At 42.5% G+C, this 17,770-nt stretch overlaps 1 protein-coding gene across 5 annotated transcripts in view; it reads left to right on the top strand.

Moving 5' to 3' along the window:
- Positions 1-17,770, top strand: part of nrsn1l (neurensin 1-like) — a 152,699-nt gene that overhangs the window by 82,992 nt on the left and 51,937 nt on the right. For 3 of the 5 annotated variants that reach the window (XM_069516805.1, XM_020090950.2, XM_069516806.1), the window contains exons 2-3: positions 10,815-10,929; positions 11,084-11,195. The gene's annotated coding sequence lies outside the window, so the exon portion shown is untranslated. Of the gene's footprint in view, positions 1-10,814; positions 10,930-11,083; positions 11,196-15,602; positions 15,687-17,770 lie in introns of all 5 variants that reach the window. The other 2 variants (XM_069516807.1, XM_069516808.1) reach the window with 2 other exon arrangements.

Genomic DNA, 17,770 nt, shown 5'->3' with positions numbered 1-17,770 from the left:
GATGATTTTTTAAAATTGAATTACAATTTTGTTCAGGGAAAGTTGCATTTGTTTTAATTGGTTGCACAGCAAAGAGCCTATTACATAACAGGCTAATGAAGGATGGTCATTTACAAGGAGATTATGGACCATGTCTTCTGTGCCTCATGTGACTCTATTACATCAGCAATGATATTAACTTTGCAGTCATACAGGTTATTTGAATGGACTGTATTACTGCAGATATAACAGGCAGAGATATGGCTTTCATTTGGCTATCTCACTGTACCACACTCACTGCGTGCTGCTAGGAAACAATCAAAAATAAAAAAACATCTCTTCTAACAGTTATGGTGCCCTTGAAATCGTAAAGGCCATTCTGAGACAAATTAGCAGTTGTAGTCGTTCTGCTGGAACCCCCACTGTGCCAGTCAGCAGCGCTCCCCTCTGATTTAAGATCATGAGCCTTCAGTGTTCAGCCACATCCACATGACAACTCTCTCCATTCACATGCTTTATGGAATCATCACTGTCGCCACCCAGCAAATGAGCGCAGCAATATTTAGGACAAATGCCACTGTCGAATGGCCCTGCGAAACAATGCTTTTGAATATTTAATCACTCCGAATAGCCATATTAAAGCCAGGAGGAAAGACGACATTCATTTCCTGAAGCTGTGTGGGTGTTGCATTGCTGTACCTCGCAGGGAGGTACCAGGATTAGCAGTTGGTGCTGAAGCGCTGCTGTGGCTGATGGGTTGTTTGTGTTGCAGGGTGCAGTTTCCTCAGTGCTGCGAGTTCTGGCTGCCAGAGAGGCTGTGGAGCGCGCTGGCTGTGACCTCTGCTGACTGGCTTTCTACACAGCGTCTGTGGAGGCAGAGATAAGCAGTAACACACACGGAGCACACATACACTCTGTTGATGTATGACGTCATGGGTGTATTTTGTGTGTCCGTGCAGGTGTGTGCGTGGTTTTTGGTTCATCTATTTTTAAGAACTAGGGGGCATCTGGTTGAGCTTCCAACAGGATCCTGGGGCCAAAAGTTCAGAGAAAGACAGACAGAAAGAGAGAGAGCAAGGAGCGAGTGGCAGCTTGTGTGGATGAAAGCAGAGGGAAAGAGATGAAAGACATGAGAGTTGAAAATGGCGTGAGCGGTGGCGCTGTACAGCCTTAGATGCGGTACAACGCAGCTGGTTATTTTCCATTTACTCCCATTGCACTGAGGCTCCGGTCACAGAAAACAGATCACCATATGTATTATTAATCCAAACATCTCCCTTCCTCCCACTGGGTCAAGTCGCCCTCAGAGCTGTCCCTCACCTCGGAGGCTGGGCCAGCCTTCCTGCAAGGCAACTCCAGGTAATAGCCTGTGAAATGACTGGGCCTTTGTTGGTCAGAAGGCTCACTGGAGGCCCGCGCAGCTTATTTATGGAGCTACTGTGGTCTTTCTCCTGGCCTCGACACCTATAAATACGCGGGGAAGGTTAGCCTGCTAAAACAAACAATGATGTGAGCTGGGGACGTCTGAAATAGAATATGCAATTCTGCAGCTCAGCCTGCTATAAAAAGAGCTGGAGTCTATCTTTAGGAGGGAGGGAGGATGGATTTAGAAATGCGGTATGAATGCTACTTCAGATCTGGGGATGACTTCAAGACGTAATAAGACAGTATTAGAGTTTAGGCGTTATTGACCTGAACTATACTTGGTGTTCGACCTCCTACTCTCGGTGCAAAAATGTTTACAGTGGGTTTTAAGTCACCGCAGTGTGAAGGCAGTGTTCATTTTCCATAACAATGACGCAATATGGTTAAACCTCTTATATTTCTTGGAATTTTCCTGAAAACCAATCAGGCACAGATGGCAAATGTGCTTTTCATTTGTATGATTTACAGTGATTTTTTCTTTTTAATTTAAATCTCTGTATTTACCTTCCATGGCCCCAAAACACATAACAGTCAGGTTGGAGTTGGAAGAGACAAGGTGTCAGTGAGGTAGGTGTTGGCAGGCAGGTTCCATATGTTAAACCTGGACAGGTTTCAGCACACAAGCACGGCAGCGCACGTACGCCGTCAGTGGGAGCTACACTAGATCTGCATAATAGATATACAAGGGGCTCTTGTTAGTATCTGGTTTTAGCGGAGCAGAGCTGAGCACACAGCAGACAGGACTGGAGAGCAGCCCAGTCCTGGAGATGGCAAACGTGGTTAAACTGATAAAACTGTCATTACTGTGTTGGAGGCAGCTGACGAGGTGCAAGGGCGAGAGAAAAAGGGTAAGAGAAAAAATGTGAGTGAGAGAGCACATCCTGTCAGCGTTTCTGGTTAAGCAGACTTTTGTGTCTCGACCAAACCACAGGGTCGATACTCGCCTTTTAGATACTGGACTGTCATTGTGCAGGTAATGGAGGTTTTACCAGGTCTCAGCCTGAACTTCTGTACCTCTATTTGTGTGTCAGCTCTCAATAATAATTCAGCTGGCGGAAAACTTTAAAGTGCAGATCCAGTTTATTTGAAGTCATTTCAGTAGTTTTTACCTAAATTTCCATGATGATAAAAACACTACACTCACACGTATGTGCTGAGATTTCAGAACTTTGCAACAAGAAGCTGATGAGGCAAGACACACGATGACTCAGGGGATACACAGGCTTATAAAGCACTATTTTAAAGTTAAAGTATTTGGAAGAAAAAACAAAGACACATATTACATACTCATATGATGATATATTCATACATACACAGTTCTCCAAACTACACCCTCCGAACTTGCTATTTATTTTCTCAAGGGATTGTGGGATGAGCCAGAGTCTGCGCAGTAGCGATCATGGAAATCAAGCCGCGATATCTAAGTCTTGCTGATGCATGTGCACTCTCAGTGACTCATTTAAACAGCATCAAATAGGTAATTAAAATCAAACATTTGAACAAACATCAAAGTGTTAAGAACTGCCTAAAATTACAGATTACTCTTTGAGTAAAATTTCATTTCAACATTGAAGTGTACTATTACTTTTTTGTCCAGCCCATATCCCATCTGCTAACATGGAGGAAGCAGGGTTAATGACCTATATTACAGCCAGCCACCAGGTGGCCATCAAAACACTTTGGCTTTACTTTTGAGGAGCAGTCATTCCGTCCATCTTTGTATACAATCTATGGTGTAACCATTTTTTGCTGTCTGATCACCTGACTGTGTTTTCTTGCCTCATCTGACTTTGTTGCAGCAATGCTACCTTGTTTCAAGATCTCAGAAAGTAGTAACTGATTATTCTTTCTTTATCTCCAACAGTAATTCCTCAGTGTCTGAGAAGTTTCATGGTTCCACAATGCAGTTCAGTAGGCTAATGTAACACATAATCCCTGCCCTCCATTTCTGGTGTCAACTTCTTCTCACAAATATCCTTGGATTTTATTGGAGTGTATGAAAGGATTTTGTTTTTCTTAGCTCTATAAGCTTGTTGCCTTCCCAGTCAACGATGACTGCTAAATGATGGACACAATTTAAAGGGACAGAAGTTCACAGCTCTATGCTCTTGTCCAAGAGGCATGTGACAAAATCAGAAAGAACTTGTGATGCTTGTGGACATTCAGGCGGTGTAAATGATGCTGTTTCCAGTCAAATTTGAATGTTGGGGCTTACAGACACTTGGATGACACCACAGGAGCAGTATGGAGAGATTTTCTTTCTGTTGTTTTCTTATGTTTGAAGAAGTGGTCCCCCGGTGCTTCAATTGTATTGGATTTGGCTACAATGCTGTTTACCCCTGAAAATCGTTTTGGGTTTTATGGACTCAAACACTTCACCCACCTCTCCATCAGCAAAGTGGTGAGTAGATAATGAGTGAATCATCATTTTTGGTTGAACTATCCCTTTAAAAAGTGTAACTGAAGTCGTAATAAACCACAGTTATCCGTTACGTGTCCCATTCTGCCCTCAGAAGATGATGAATAATGATACTTTATGTGTTTTATTGGACCATTTTCTTGACTCGTAGTCTACGGTTTACAGTTTCATAGGTTGCTCTGCTCTAAGGAAATGATGAAGAAGCCCTGGAACATGAAAAAATAAAAGAATAAATCCAGAAATGTCAGTATCGGCCTTTAAAACCCTTAAAGGTCAAACCCGAGCAGAGTTAGATCCTGTGAAATCAAACATGCTGTTCGGCCTTGCTGAGAGAGGAAAAGGGGAGCAGTGCGAGGGAGGGAGGAGGGTTTGGAAGGTGTTATGTTGCAGTGTGGTGCCAGGGGAGCTGTGAGGCTTGGCAAAGAGGTGTGTGTTCACATCCCCAGTTTCCCTACTGCTGCTGGAGAGGGAGGGAGGGAAAGAGCGCCAGGGGAAAGAGGGTAAGATGAATGGAAAGACAGTGGGCGGGGAGGCCACGGAGACATACGCCAGGGACAATTTACCCATCCATCACACTCCAGCGTTAATCAAAAACTAAATGCGTGGCTCGGTTGCAGAAGAATCCTCTGCACAGGTTCATCATGTTGTTACGTGTGCTCATCTCCAAAATGACAGCCTCTCAAAACATTCTCATCCCAGGTGTAAATAAACCACACTGATCCGTCCTGCTGGGGTTGTACAGTGCACACCAGATGTGGCTGCTGGATATGTGAGATTCAGTTTCTGCAGCTCTGCCCCAAGTGGGAGGATTGCAGATGCTTGAAAAAACACAATGTTACAACCTGGACCACAAGAACATGCACACCATACTTAGACAGTAAAAGCACCTATTCCAAGCCTGCATCCTAGATATTACGTTTATACACAAATAATTATTCACTTATGTGTTTACCTACGAAACTATAATACAGATCAACCCATGTAAAAGTATCACCAACAGCCCAATCAGTCAGAGGTATTGCTGGTGGGGCTAGATCAGCAAATTCATCATAACAAGTGCAGTGCCAGTCCTGTTGTCCTTGTTTTCTTGTCCTGTGTTAAAGCTCCTGAGGTACTTCAAAATGATTCCTTGTGATTAATAGGTCCTCCTCAAACAGTTCCACAATATGCTGTGACTTTTTGTTGTTTGTGTGCAGAGCTTTTTATAAGAGTCTGTACTTGAGAGTGAAGTCAAAAAAACGTTTTGTTCATCCTACCTGGTTTATCTGCAATCAAGATCATATAGTAATATGTTTTTCATAAAGTGAAACTTAATCTGCTATCTGTTCACAGTTGTGGCTTAAGTATACGTTTTAAGGACTTACTTAACTTCTGTTACTTTTTCACACATTATATATCGGCTATTTCAGAGGTCTGAAAGCCCTGTAATTCAGCAATGTATAAAGTATTGCAGCAAAAAAAAAGGATTTATTTCCTTTTTTTAAATGAACAGATGTTAAAATATGTATAATATTTTATCAGGAGTAGGTGTGAAGTAAGTATGAATGATTTGGCCAAAATGTTAATGGTTATTTTGAAGAATATTGAGATCATGATTATTTATAATTATTAATTGGTTTTAAGGTCAAAATATGTTTACTGCACACAGACATTTAAACAACAGAGCACTGCCATCACTCCAATGTTGTGCTATATTCCTGCTAATGCAACAATCTGGGTTTGGGTTTCTGAGGTTTTGTTGAATTTTAAGGGGGACTCAAGACTCCAAAGCTTTTTTTTAGACAATCACCATTTGTAGAAGATCCAGATGAGCTTTGTGTGCAGATCATGTGAGGATGTTTTAGGTGGGCAGGAAAGAGTTAGAGAGTTTAGAGACCAACAAACCCCTTTGGCTTTCCCTGTTGATTTTATACATGAGCGACCTTCATTACTGCAGAGGGCCAGCTCCTCAGCAGGAGTGTACTCCTGTGTAGGAGGGCCCCATTCTGTCATCCTCATTTCAATTTTTTCCTGTTGGCTTCAAAAAAAAATGTCAAAGCCATTTCATTGTGTTTTTTTAGACCAACATCATCTACCAAGAAAGACTGATGGAAGCACAATAAGTCTTGTAAAAGTTAGATAATAAGAAATGAAAGTTTACCTCTTCTAATGATGTTTTTATATAATTATTCATTATCTGCCACCCCCAGAGGTTGAAGCTGAAAGAATAAGGATAAAACACACCATAAAAAGATGTCTAAGCAATGCATTAATTTAATTGAATATTCAAATGTAATTATAACCAGATCATTTGGTGCTCTAATGATCCTGCAACTGTTGCTTTTAGTCTGCATTGTTTTCTTGGTATTTGTCAAATAGCACAGTTTGCTGCAAGCAGACCTTTGCGATTGGTCAAATGCTGCAAACGACTTGTTCGAACACACACAAAACCTGGGTTGACCTACCACCGTCGGGTGATAGCTTAGCTTGATCACAGTTCTTAGGCTTTGTGAAGCCAGATAGCAAAAGAATCCTGTATATTTTTAAGTTGCTTCCTGGTAAAGCCCCCCAGGGTTCATGTCGCTTGTGGTGTGGGCAGTGAAATTACATACAAAGTCAATGGAAAGATGCAAATAGATGCAACTGCAAAATTCATGTATATATATTTTAACTCCAATACAAGTTTTATGTAAGAGAATGTTGCGAAAGCCAATCAGTGTTGAGAATGAAACTCAGTGGAGACAGATCCTGGCACCGACCTGAGCTAGCAGCTCATCAAACTACTGGTCAGCCTCGGGTAGTGCCGGAAATGCAGCTCCTGTAGTAGACGGTGAAAGTGTCCTAGCAGTGCCTCTGGATGGTTTTGTTGACCCGCACATGATGTCTCAGCAGCAGTTGAAAAAAACAAAAAAAACAGCAGTTGTGATTTCAGTAGTCCTCATGCAAATATTCACGGGTTGTGTTTACTGATGTGTACTGCGTAGTACACACAGAGACGAAACTAGCGCAAGTTACGCAACTTGAAATCTCACTTTGCTTTGGTGTAAATGCAGTAGGCTTTGTACTTTGACTTGGCTAAATATTGCAACACTATTTTCACCCTGTCTCACTGTTAATCTTTCCATCCCAATGTGATGCAAACTGTGACCAACTTTTCACAAGCTGGCACAAGAGAATGATGCACGTTTCCATCTGCTGCAACCCTATCAACATTAGGAGTTGGTTGCATTGAGATAAACAGCTGGTGGAGCTATTCCTTCTGCCCAGTGCAGTGACACCCACTGGGGAAGAAAAAGTCCCAAAAAGATGACTGCTGATTAGTGAGTGTAACAATCTCTCCCCAACCTGAGCTGACCCGGATTTAGTCAGTGGTGAGCAGCATAAATGTAACTGTAAAAAACAACACAGACATATAATAGGATTTAAGTTAGTTACTCGTATAAGCTTTTATATAGAGACGTGTCTCTGTCCACCTGCTGGATGTGAATCCAATATTCCCTCCTTCAAAGGTCCAGTGTGTAAGATTTAGGTCAAAGGGCAGCAATCTTACGTAGAATAATCCTCATGATGTTTTCACTAGTTTGTTTAATTTAAATTGTATGAATTGTAGTTTTCTTTACCTCAGAAAAGGCCCTTTAGATTCAAATACTTTATATTTACATCGAGGCGACCCTCTCTAAGGAGGCCGCCATGTTTTTTACATTAGTCCAGACTGGACAAACTAAACACCTTTTGAGATTTAATGACAACTGAAGTTTACCACAGTTTCTTTTTCATGTGTAGAAGGGGAGGGTGCGGTTAGAGGTGTTCAGCTGCAACATGCAATTTCAACACTAGATATCACCAAATTCTACACACTGTACATTGAAGTCTGCTTTTTGGTCTTAAACAACTATATGTTGTTCTGTATGTTCAACAACCTGTTGTCAACTGTGTAACCTGCCTCTTGGCTCTGAGCAAGTATTGTTGGTAATTTGAGCTTTTTGGCTGAAGACATTTATCTGTATCAGTGGGAAATGACATCACAGCTGCTTTCACATATGCACTGAACCCTGCATGATTTAATAGAGATTATCAGGAGCTGTATGAGAGAACGCAAATGTCTAAGTCAGTTGCTGTGGACATTCTCCAGAGTTTTCTCATGCCAGTCCCCTAATAAAAGCTCAGGATGATGTGCACGTGAGCCCATTTGAGATTACTGGAGGATACACTGCGAGCGAGTGGGCACATTGATGACATCTCTAACACGTGACACGCAAAACTGAAAGAAACTAAAAGGATACACATCTCAGGAATATACAGAGGATACACCAGAGATGATTTCAACTTGGAAAGACAACGAGAATCGAGAGCATTCTGCAGCAGAATTTATACGTTATATCCTGTGTCCTGTATGTCTGAAAGTGGCTTATGAGAGCAGGGAGAGTGAATGAAAATTATAGTAAAAGTAAACATATTTGTAAATCAGGTAGTGTTATGGTCTTTGTGCGTTACATTTATAGTTTCCGGTAGATTGGGTCACTCATACACTTAAATGCACACTGTGAATGTGTCTATATTGCCAATTTATTAGTAATATTCTGCTGCAAGATTATGTTTTCCTTTGGTCCCTTAACAAGCCTCAAGGTAACAGAGCTGAGGCTGAGGCAGCAGCGAACATGGCAGACTTGTTGAGGAAGCCAGTTGTTTTGAATCAACCATCACAAAACTTGAAAAACATGAAGTTGAAGTGTGACAAAGTGCGATACTACCGTGCTTATGTTGTTGATTTGATGTGTGAAGTGGTGTAGAATGTGTTGCCTCCACTGCACCAGCTCTGCTTTGAGCACATTTTATTTGCACATTCAACCAGGTGCAACCAGACAAGGTGAGAAACATGCTGGCTTTTGTGTGTAATGTTACCACACTAAACGTAAGAATATAAACAGGGAACTCATTTATAGAGCGAGTAACTATAGGCAAAACAAAAAAGAACCAAAAAAAAAAAAAAATCAAGTGTGTCACAAGATTAATATTGCTGCAAGTAAACACAAACACGCTCACACACACACACACACACACACACACACACACGCTCTCTAGTGCTGAAGCATAAAGCAAACCCAACACCCACAGGCTCCTGTTACTGTGGTGTAAAGTCAGTTAAGGTCATTGGGAGGATTTTATGAATACAAACTATTTCAGATGAAGTTTTTATGGCACAAGGCTGTGGTTGAACCAGTGATTATTCCAACATCTCTTTGTTGGAACATTTAATTAGTCTCCCACCCCGTGTGTACGCTTAAATAAAAAAGCATTGATCATGAGCGATCAATAGAATGTTGCCCCGGAGATCTAAGCGTTTGAACACTCATGAACATTTGAACGTTGTTGTTGTAACGTTCTTCTCCAAAAGCCCTCCCCACCCCCTTGCTCCCACCACCTCTCATTTGTGCTGTGCTGGAGCAGGGAGGGTAGAAGTGGGAGCGATGGAGGTTGAGGGGTGAGTTTAGGTGAGACGAGGAGGGGGAAAGAAGGGTGATGACACCGCAGTGAAACTGAAGGTGTTGGTGCGGAGGACCGGCGCTCTGTGGTTTGGGATTGCTGCTGATGTAAAGTGCGATCTGTCTGTCACTTTGACTCACCGTCAACAGTCTTTGCCCCCGTTAGATGCCTCACCTGCTGCTGGGATCTGGCCTGTGGCGCTGGTGAAAAGTGGCGCAGACAGTTTGGTGTCATGTCGTCCGGGGGCTCGCCTCATTGTCTCCTGGCAGCACGGGCACGCCTCCTGTTAGATTTGTGCCGGAATGACTCCACTGGTTGCCAGCAGGTGTGCATGCACATTACATCTCTTCCTCTCAGAGTAGCATTACTCTCTGCTGACCAGCTGCCCTTGTGCTCATGAAAGGATGTTGTCCAATTTAAATGCTAATTTCCTCGTGGCAGGAGAGTCAGTACTTGTGTAACATCAGCTTCACAATGGAGAATAATATACAGTTGGTTCCATAAAACACTTTGTGATAGAGGAGATTTTTATTGTATTGCTTTTAGTTGATCATATAATGTGTGAGAGTGACTGCTGTGGAACCTGGACGTGTCAGGAAGAAGACAATTATTCTGTCGGCAAAATTCTAACACAAATTAATTGATCTGGAGTGAATAGATTCATGATTCTTGATCTTTGAAACACATATCTGTGATAACTGTTCTTTAATCAAAGGTCACCCAATATCTACCTCCCTGACCTTTCAACCAAATCCCATGGCACTCACTAGCAAATGACAAATGCTCAGGTTCTCTACACAGACCTGTAAGTGCAGAACTCTGGCAAATAATAGTCTGAGTGTGGGTGAACGCTCCAGAGAAAGTTAGAAAGTGTTCGGTCTTAAATATCTGAATACAGCACAGCATCAACATTTAAAAATGTGACAGATGTCAATGTATTTACCCACTACAGCAGCAAAATGCCACAGTGAAACTCACAGCCTTTATTCTGCCGCTGCATTCCTCCCTTGTATCCAGTAATTACATCACAGTTGTGCGACAGTGGACACAAACTTAACTCTGTAAAAATGAAATGTGAAAATGCAGCCCGGGAATGCACTAAAGGGACTTTCTCATTGAGTTTAGTTCCTGGTTACTTCATTCTTGGAACTGTTGCTTGTAAAGGGCCATAAGATTAGATTATCGTCGGCCACGGGCAACAGTAATATCTTATTTTCCACTAAATCAGGCTGCATAGTGTGTGCATCTAATTGCAGAACAACCTGCTCAGTGTTGCTGAAACAATGCAGCATCATAAACTACTGGAGATTAAGAGATAGTGTAGAGTAAGTCGGGACAGATATAATGAATCTGAACACTACCTGTAGCCTAACAATGCTTATATCAGAGAATATATGAGTGAGGCCTGTTTCCAGCTGCCGTCATTTTCAGTCAAGTTGCTTTAAGTTAATCAAGATCACATCGTCATCCTGTCTGAGCTTGGTGATTGTCTGAGACTTATCACAGCTGAACTCTTCTTCTCTTGCAGAATTTAAAGCCCCTGCTAACATTCGGCTTTTGTCTGCTGTGGGAATGGATGGGAAATGACTGCATTAGATACAAGCTCTATCTCCTATCAGCAGTAATGGAAACGTGTTAGCCAGGTAATTGCACTAATTTCTTCTTTATTTTAGCAGTCTAAACACTGGCGCTGCACTTTTCCAGTGCAATGTCATGACGCGCATTAAACTGTTGTGATGATGTGTAAAACATAAAAAAAATTCAGTGCGACACTAAATTGTTCTTTGTATCATGCAGGATGCAACACTGACAAGGGGGCGAGGGGAGAGAGCCTCTCAGCTTGTGGTGCGTTGATGAAGTGGAACATGACTCACCAGCGCAAAAGGAACAGAAAGCACAACTTTTTTTGGTGAGTTTACTCATATTTAAAAAACTACTTTTAATGTTAGCGAAGTAATATGGAGGCCTGTGTAAAGAGCTGCTGCCTTTAATACATAAATTGTTTTCCCATCACACCCTTGGGACATGGGGTGGTATGTCTTTCTTAAGCTCAGGTCCTATATATGGAATTAAGTACATGCACTTTGTGACGTTAAATCTTTTAGAACCATGACAACATCATCTCACCTGTTACCTTGCTCCTTCTTCACTGTAACTCCACTTCCTGCCACAACAGTGACTTGACACTAATTTGAGAGCAGTTATTTATTATTTATTCTGTCCAACAAATTATTGAGTTCAGTAGCACAAATGATAAATTCCTGAGCCTGGGTTAAAAAAAGAAGAAGAAAAGAATTCCCAATGCTCCCTGTTGAGCTCTGTGGACCGCTCGACTGTCCCCCTGACAAAAGTTTTTCTAGTTGTCTGATGCCGATTTGGCTGATTTTGGCAAACTTCTCTTCTCCTAATGATGATGTTTTACAATTAGCTGTGAAAACTGTGCGAATGTTTTCCCTCATCTTGGCAACTGCTCTCGTTGGCAGCGCGGTCTGTGTTTAGAGGGTGTGTGTTCTTGGCCAAATCAACATTTATGATAGACTATCCCAGATGGGATGTTGCAGATGGTTGCATGATCTGGCCTCTGTTGGGACAGTTTCAGGCCGATACCCAAAACAGTGTGCAGTAGACTTTCTGAAAAATATTCAACCCCCCCATGAAATTGTATGTTTCATATTGTTTGTAACCTCCTCTGCACTCTTACTGAGGACAAGATGACTTTTTCAGATCACACGTACATACCTGAGTAATCTTTACCAATCTTCAGACATCCTGTATCCCCTCTGCATCCCCATGTAACATCATTTTATACACATGCACAGACGAAATCATTCATATCCGTTCAGACGTTTACTGCAGCTGTTGTGTTTGTGGCGCAGCCTAACTGCAGTGTTAATCATTTCTGCATGGCGAAGAAATCCTCCCATCCCTCTCACCCATCTCACAATTAATCCCCATCCTCCACGCTTGGAAGGGTTAACACTGTGAGACGACAAATTATTCCCAGCCATCCAGGAACCCATGTAAGTGCCTCTCCAGCTACACACAGATTGATCGATTGCTTTGTTTATCAGTCATAAAACTATTAACAATCAATCTCTTTCCCCCCGTTTTCTTTCATCCCTCTCTTCCCTGAGCACTTTTGTATATGGATGATTATACATTCATTAATGCATGGGTAGTTGTGCGTTAGTCAAATGATCCATGTGCGACTGGGATGCAGTGAACGCAGATTACTGCACAGATGCCCACTGAGGAATCTTTTAATTAACAGCATGGTTTACGTCTCAGGGAAGACCTCTTTGTGTCGTGGGGGGGAAAAAACGATGGCGGCTCGGAGTGAAGGATGGAGATGGAGCGACGGAGTGGGGAAGGAAGAGGGGGGGGGGGGGGTGACCCAATTCTCAAGAGACCTGATTGAACATGACAGCAATAAAAATAAAATGTTGAGACCTTATGCGTGAGCAGTAACAGGATCTGTTCAGCCGCACTTCATCGTGACCCTGCAGGGGTCACACACCAACTTTTACTCTTTTTCTTCTGCACTGCAGCTTCCAGCTTGCAGCCCCGGCGCTGCTCTGTGGATTGACTTGAAGTTTCAATCTGTTGCATAATGTCTCCCCAAGCTTACAAAAAGAAATACACAGTTGTTGTTTTAGTCTGTGTACTTTAGCCCTTTGTATCTTTGAAGGACGTGCTCTTGGATTGTTGTTCCTGCCTGTAATTCCATGTCCATTCTCCTGCTGCCCAAACCTCCACCGGCATTGAATAATACATCCAGACATGTTGTCAGAAATCAGTTGACCCTGAAACTATTGGATTTCACATTAAAGCCCCAACGTGCAGCAGATGAGTGCAGAGTTCTGTAGACAGTTTTGCTAATCTATGCTCAGACCTTGCCTGAGGGCTCGTGGTGGTGAGGTAAACGTGGCTTGAGTTATGGTGCGTATGTCCATCCAATTACTGAACTTCAGTGTTTTGACCGTGCAAATGAAAGACATACCCCTCCTACACACACACACACACACACACACACACACACACACACATATACTCTATCTCTCCCTCTCAAGTTCTGTGTTTTGATTGTTTTTTTAACATGATGAAGACGGTGCACCAAAACAAAGCAACTGTAGAATGGAGTGAGCTCCCACTTTGGGTTTAAACTTAAAAAAGTAACTCAGCATCGCCACAGTCGCTTACGCTGCCTAATTCCTTCTACCCGGTCAGCAGCCCTCTTAACCACAGCCGCGTTTGGAGACTCTGTTCTGTTAGATAACATCAATTATTGACACTAATTCTCTAGTCTTAGCCTCAGTGTCATAATCACCGGGCGCAGAGAGAAATAAAAGATTCATTAGTGCTGTGTTGTACTGATGATGAGCATTCTTATCGAAGGTAGCAAACCTAGGCTGTGTTTAAGTAGATAGTAGGAGAGAGAGAGGCGTGTGTGTGTGTGTGTGTGTGTGTTCCAGTAGGGATTAGATAACTTGAGTTCATCAGGTTTACTGTTATGTTTCCTCCCCAAGGCGGATATGTTGGCATTAGTGTCTGTAGAGGACTCTCTCTCCTCTCTCTCTCTTACCCTCACCGACACACACACACACACACACACACAAACAAACACGCACACACACACACACACACACACACACACACTCTCTGACCTCAGTTAACCATCTGATCTCCTCCCTCTCTCTGCTGTTGACCTAACAGTCAGGACACAACAAATAACACATGATATCATTTGCTATTTCTGTTTTCTTTCCTCCTCCTCTTTTTCTTCTTCTCTTCTTTGAACAGTGTAAATTGAGGTAAATGTAATCTGCAAGCAGCTGCTGCAGATCTGTGACTGTTGCCGCCGCTGTTGACTGTTGATGTTTGTGTTTCGTGCAACTGCCCTGCAATCATGTTTTGTTGCAACTCTGTTTCGCACACTTTTGCCTTCGCAGCTATATTTTCGTTTGTTATTTGTATCGTGTCATCAGAAAGAAAGACAAGAGGAAACTCATAGAGATTCAAAAAACAAGATGAAGAGGCCAAGGGCAGCAGAAAGTGAGAATTTGGAGAGAATCTTAGAGTGTGTGTAGTTTCTCTACAAAGGAAGCCGGAGCTGAACAGGCATGTTGTTCTTCTGGCAGCAGACGTGCTGGTAATTAAAACTACGGGAAGCTCCTGTGAGGGATATGTGCAGAGATCTGAGCACAATTCAGAGCGAGGGATCAACAAATGTTATTGGACCATATGGAATATGTAGTGTGCATGGCTGCTTCTGATGCTCATTCAATTGTCTGGATTTTTTCTTTTTGTTTTCACCCTCCTCATCTTTTATGCTTTCTGATTTGCTCGCCGACGGATAAAGGCTACTCGTGTGATTCCAGTCTTTCTCTTTAAAAATTGTCTAAGTGGCATGAGCCCTTTCCTTACCTCGCACTTAACTCTCCACCTGTCTCTTCTGTCATTTACCGCCCTGACTCTTGACTCGTCGGAGGCTAAAGTGTGCCCGAATAAGGGAGCGCCGCGGTGAATAGTGGCAGCTAAAGAGGCACAGGGGCTTAGCCGATCAGTAAGACACAAACTCCTCACACCAGCGAGATTTCAGCCCCAGCTTAAAGGCTTCGGGGGAATGGATTTGGACTAACATCACATGAAATTGCTTCTTCAAAGTCTCCTTATCTAGGCATGGGGAAAATCTCAAAATGGTTTTGCAAGTGGTTTTACGGCAAAAAAACATGCAATCACGTTTCACACTTTTAAATTACATACTTAGCTATTTTCTTTAGCGGGGCAGAGGGTCAAGTGCTTAAAGATTTGTCCCCCTTTCAGTCTCTTTCAAACAGGTGCAATATTCTTGTTATCTTACTTTCACAGCCAGACGACTGCCCATTCTGAAAATGCATATTCCGAGCAGATGAATACTGATGAGCATTACAGACATACATGTACTTGAACACACATGTGTGGTGGTCTTGTCCCGGCGCAATTGAAACTCCGCACAAAAACAAACCCTGAAAGGGATGATGGGACTCAGTTCCCAACTGAGAGACTTAAACTTGACTAATCTGATAAGTGCGGAGCTGAGACCAGCGCTGTTTAAGCTGACTGTTATTTGTTCACCTGAAATATGGGACATCAGCAGTATTTATATTTAAAGCCACGATTTTTGCACGCTTGACAGTCCCATTTCCCAAGTGATGCCAAACATGCTTCAGATATGGAGAAATGGAGTCGCACACACACCATCCGAGTGATGCAACTCAGAAATGAAGTGTTGTTATTGCAACAACAACCACAAGGGATTTCTTTATTCTGGTTACAGGTGTGACGGTGATGTGGCTACGCATAGGGCGCTGGCATCATCACGGTCCCTATAATCAAGATGTGATTGGCCTCTTGGGGAAAGGTCAGTTTTAAATACACACTCCAATGACTGAAAGTTACGAACATTGATGAGAATAAAACGTTTTCACTTAATAAACATTTTTCACTCATCAATCTGATGAATTTGAGATTCAAGCCACTGTAGCTTGCTGTTGTCGCAGCCCTCTTACTTAAGGACACTGCTCTGTAAAAGAGGTCATGGGAACATCCAGTTAAGTCTGGCCACCAAGATTGTTCAGCCATTCAGGTCAGAGCTGTTTGCAAATCATCAGCTGCAGGCGGATTATACACAGAGTTTGACAGCAGTTCACACCTTACAGTAATTTCAGTGTTGTGGCTGTCCAGTGACCTTAATGACTCACAACTGGCCTCAGCTCAACTCTGTATGCAAGTGTGAATAGGTTTAAATGCCAGTAAGGCCTCTTGTTGATGAGCGCTGACGAATCAATCAAGGCGGTTATTAGTGTTTATATTTGTGCAGTAAAGGTCACGATTGGGAACTCAACCTGGACTCAGCATGTTTACATTTTAGCGTTACATTCCTGTAACATAGCTGGAGTCATGATGGATGAAAAGGGGTTTAAAAATAGATTCTGCATCTTTTTATTCCATGCCTTATTCTTCCTTCTCAAACCTTAGTTGGCTGTGTTACCACAATGCTACTCAACTGTTGACAGTTTGGTGTGATGCTGCGTTCACATCAAACATCAAAGTGTATTTTCACGTCGCAGCATGAGTTTGGCTGCAGGATTATTCATGTTTACTCTTGGTGCTCGCACGAGCAATGCGAGTAAACTCAATCCACGAATATTCTTGTTCTCTGGAAAAGAGGAGAGGAGAACTACTGGCTGAAGAGACTTCAAACTTTGTCTGTCAGCACAGTTGTGTGTGGCTCCACCTGGAGGGGCACACAGCTTTAGGAATTTTCACCATCTTCTCCAGGAGCTGCATCTGGCTGCGCTGCCTGAGGCCGGTTTGATGACCGTCTAGCTCGGGGTTGGTGCGAGGACCTGTCTGTAGTGAGTTTCACTCTCAACGCTTTGAGTTCAATTATTTAACCTGGAGCGAATGAAAATAATTTGCGTCACCCAACGACAATGAGCCAATGCGATAGTTGCAAAGTTTGCATCTATTTGCACTTTTGCTTTGACTTTCTATGTAATCTCATTGCGTGAGAATTTTGCTTTGGGTTTGTTGTGACCGCCCCTTGAGAATCTGTTGTGTAGCAGTGGCAGCTAATGTAGCCTCCAGCTTCTGGCCTTAAAAAGGAATTGGGAAGGATTGGGATACAGTCCTCTTATGAATGCCCTTCTTTCTAACTCAAATTGACTGACTCAAGTCTCATGTGACATCACTTGAGACATTTCTCTCTAGAGCCACTGAAGATTTTGCACAACTTTTTGTCTTCAGAACTCCCTGGACCTGTGAAGAGACTGTGTGAAATTCCCCTTTTAAATCCATTTGAAAGAGACACAAACAAACCCTGATGGAGAGAGAACAGCAGCACCGACAGCAGCAACATGATTTACAGTGAATTAACAAGCGGTTATGGTTCAAAAGAGCAGCAGCACAATAAGGCCTAATTATGTCCAAAGGCTAAATGTTAAGTCATAGAAACTGTAGGATATTTTGTAGTTGCAGCAGCTCATCAATTGTTTTGAAATAATGAATAATATCATCAAGTAAAAGACTTGAATTTACATTAAATTGTCCTCGGGGCAGGGACAGCCAAATCACTGGAATGCTGATTACTGAAGACAGTTTTTCCAATATTGTATTTATTTTTTAATGTAAACATTATATTGCACTTTGTGATCAGAGTGGATACATACTCAGAGCCACCATCAGGGGGTAAAGATATTGACCCCTCATGTCCACATAGCTCTGTGTTTGTATTCAAGTCAACCTGAAGCGTATTCTGTCCTGTGTCCCCCTGATCTGTGATGTCTTGCAAAACTCCTCCACTGCGTTATTTTTTTGGTCTGGAAATTACCTCTATGTAAGCTTTGAAAATTTGACTTCTGTGGTGGACTGTGCACTTTGTACCACTGGAAGTTCGCATAAAGAACTTGCTGAGAGGCTATTTCGTTCAATTCAGTTGTTTGA

Source organism: Paralichthys olivaceus, chromosome 20 (genome assembly GCF_024713975.1).
Source record: "Paralichthys olivaceus isolate ysfri-2021 chromosome 20, ASM2471397v2, whole genome shotgun sequence".
Lineage (NCBI taxonomy): Eukaryota > Metazoa > Chordata > Actinopteri > Pleuronectiformes > Paralichthyidae > Paralichthys > Paralichthys olivaceus.
Note: the sequence above shows the minus strand (reverse complement) of the source record. Positions and strands in the feature narration are given on the sequence as shown.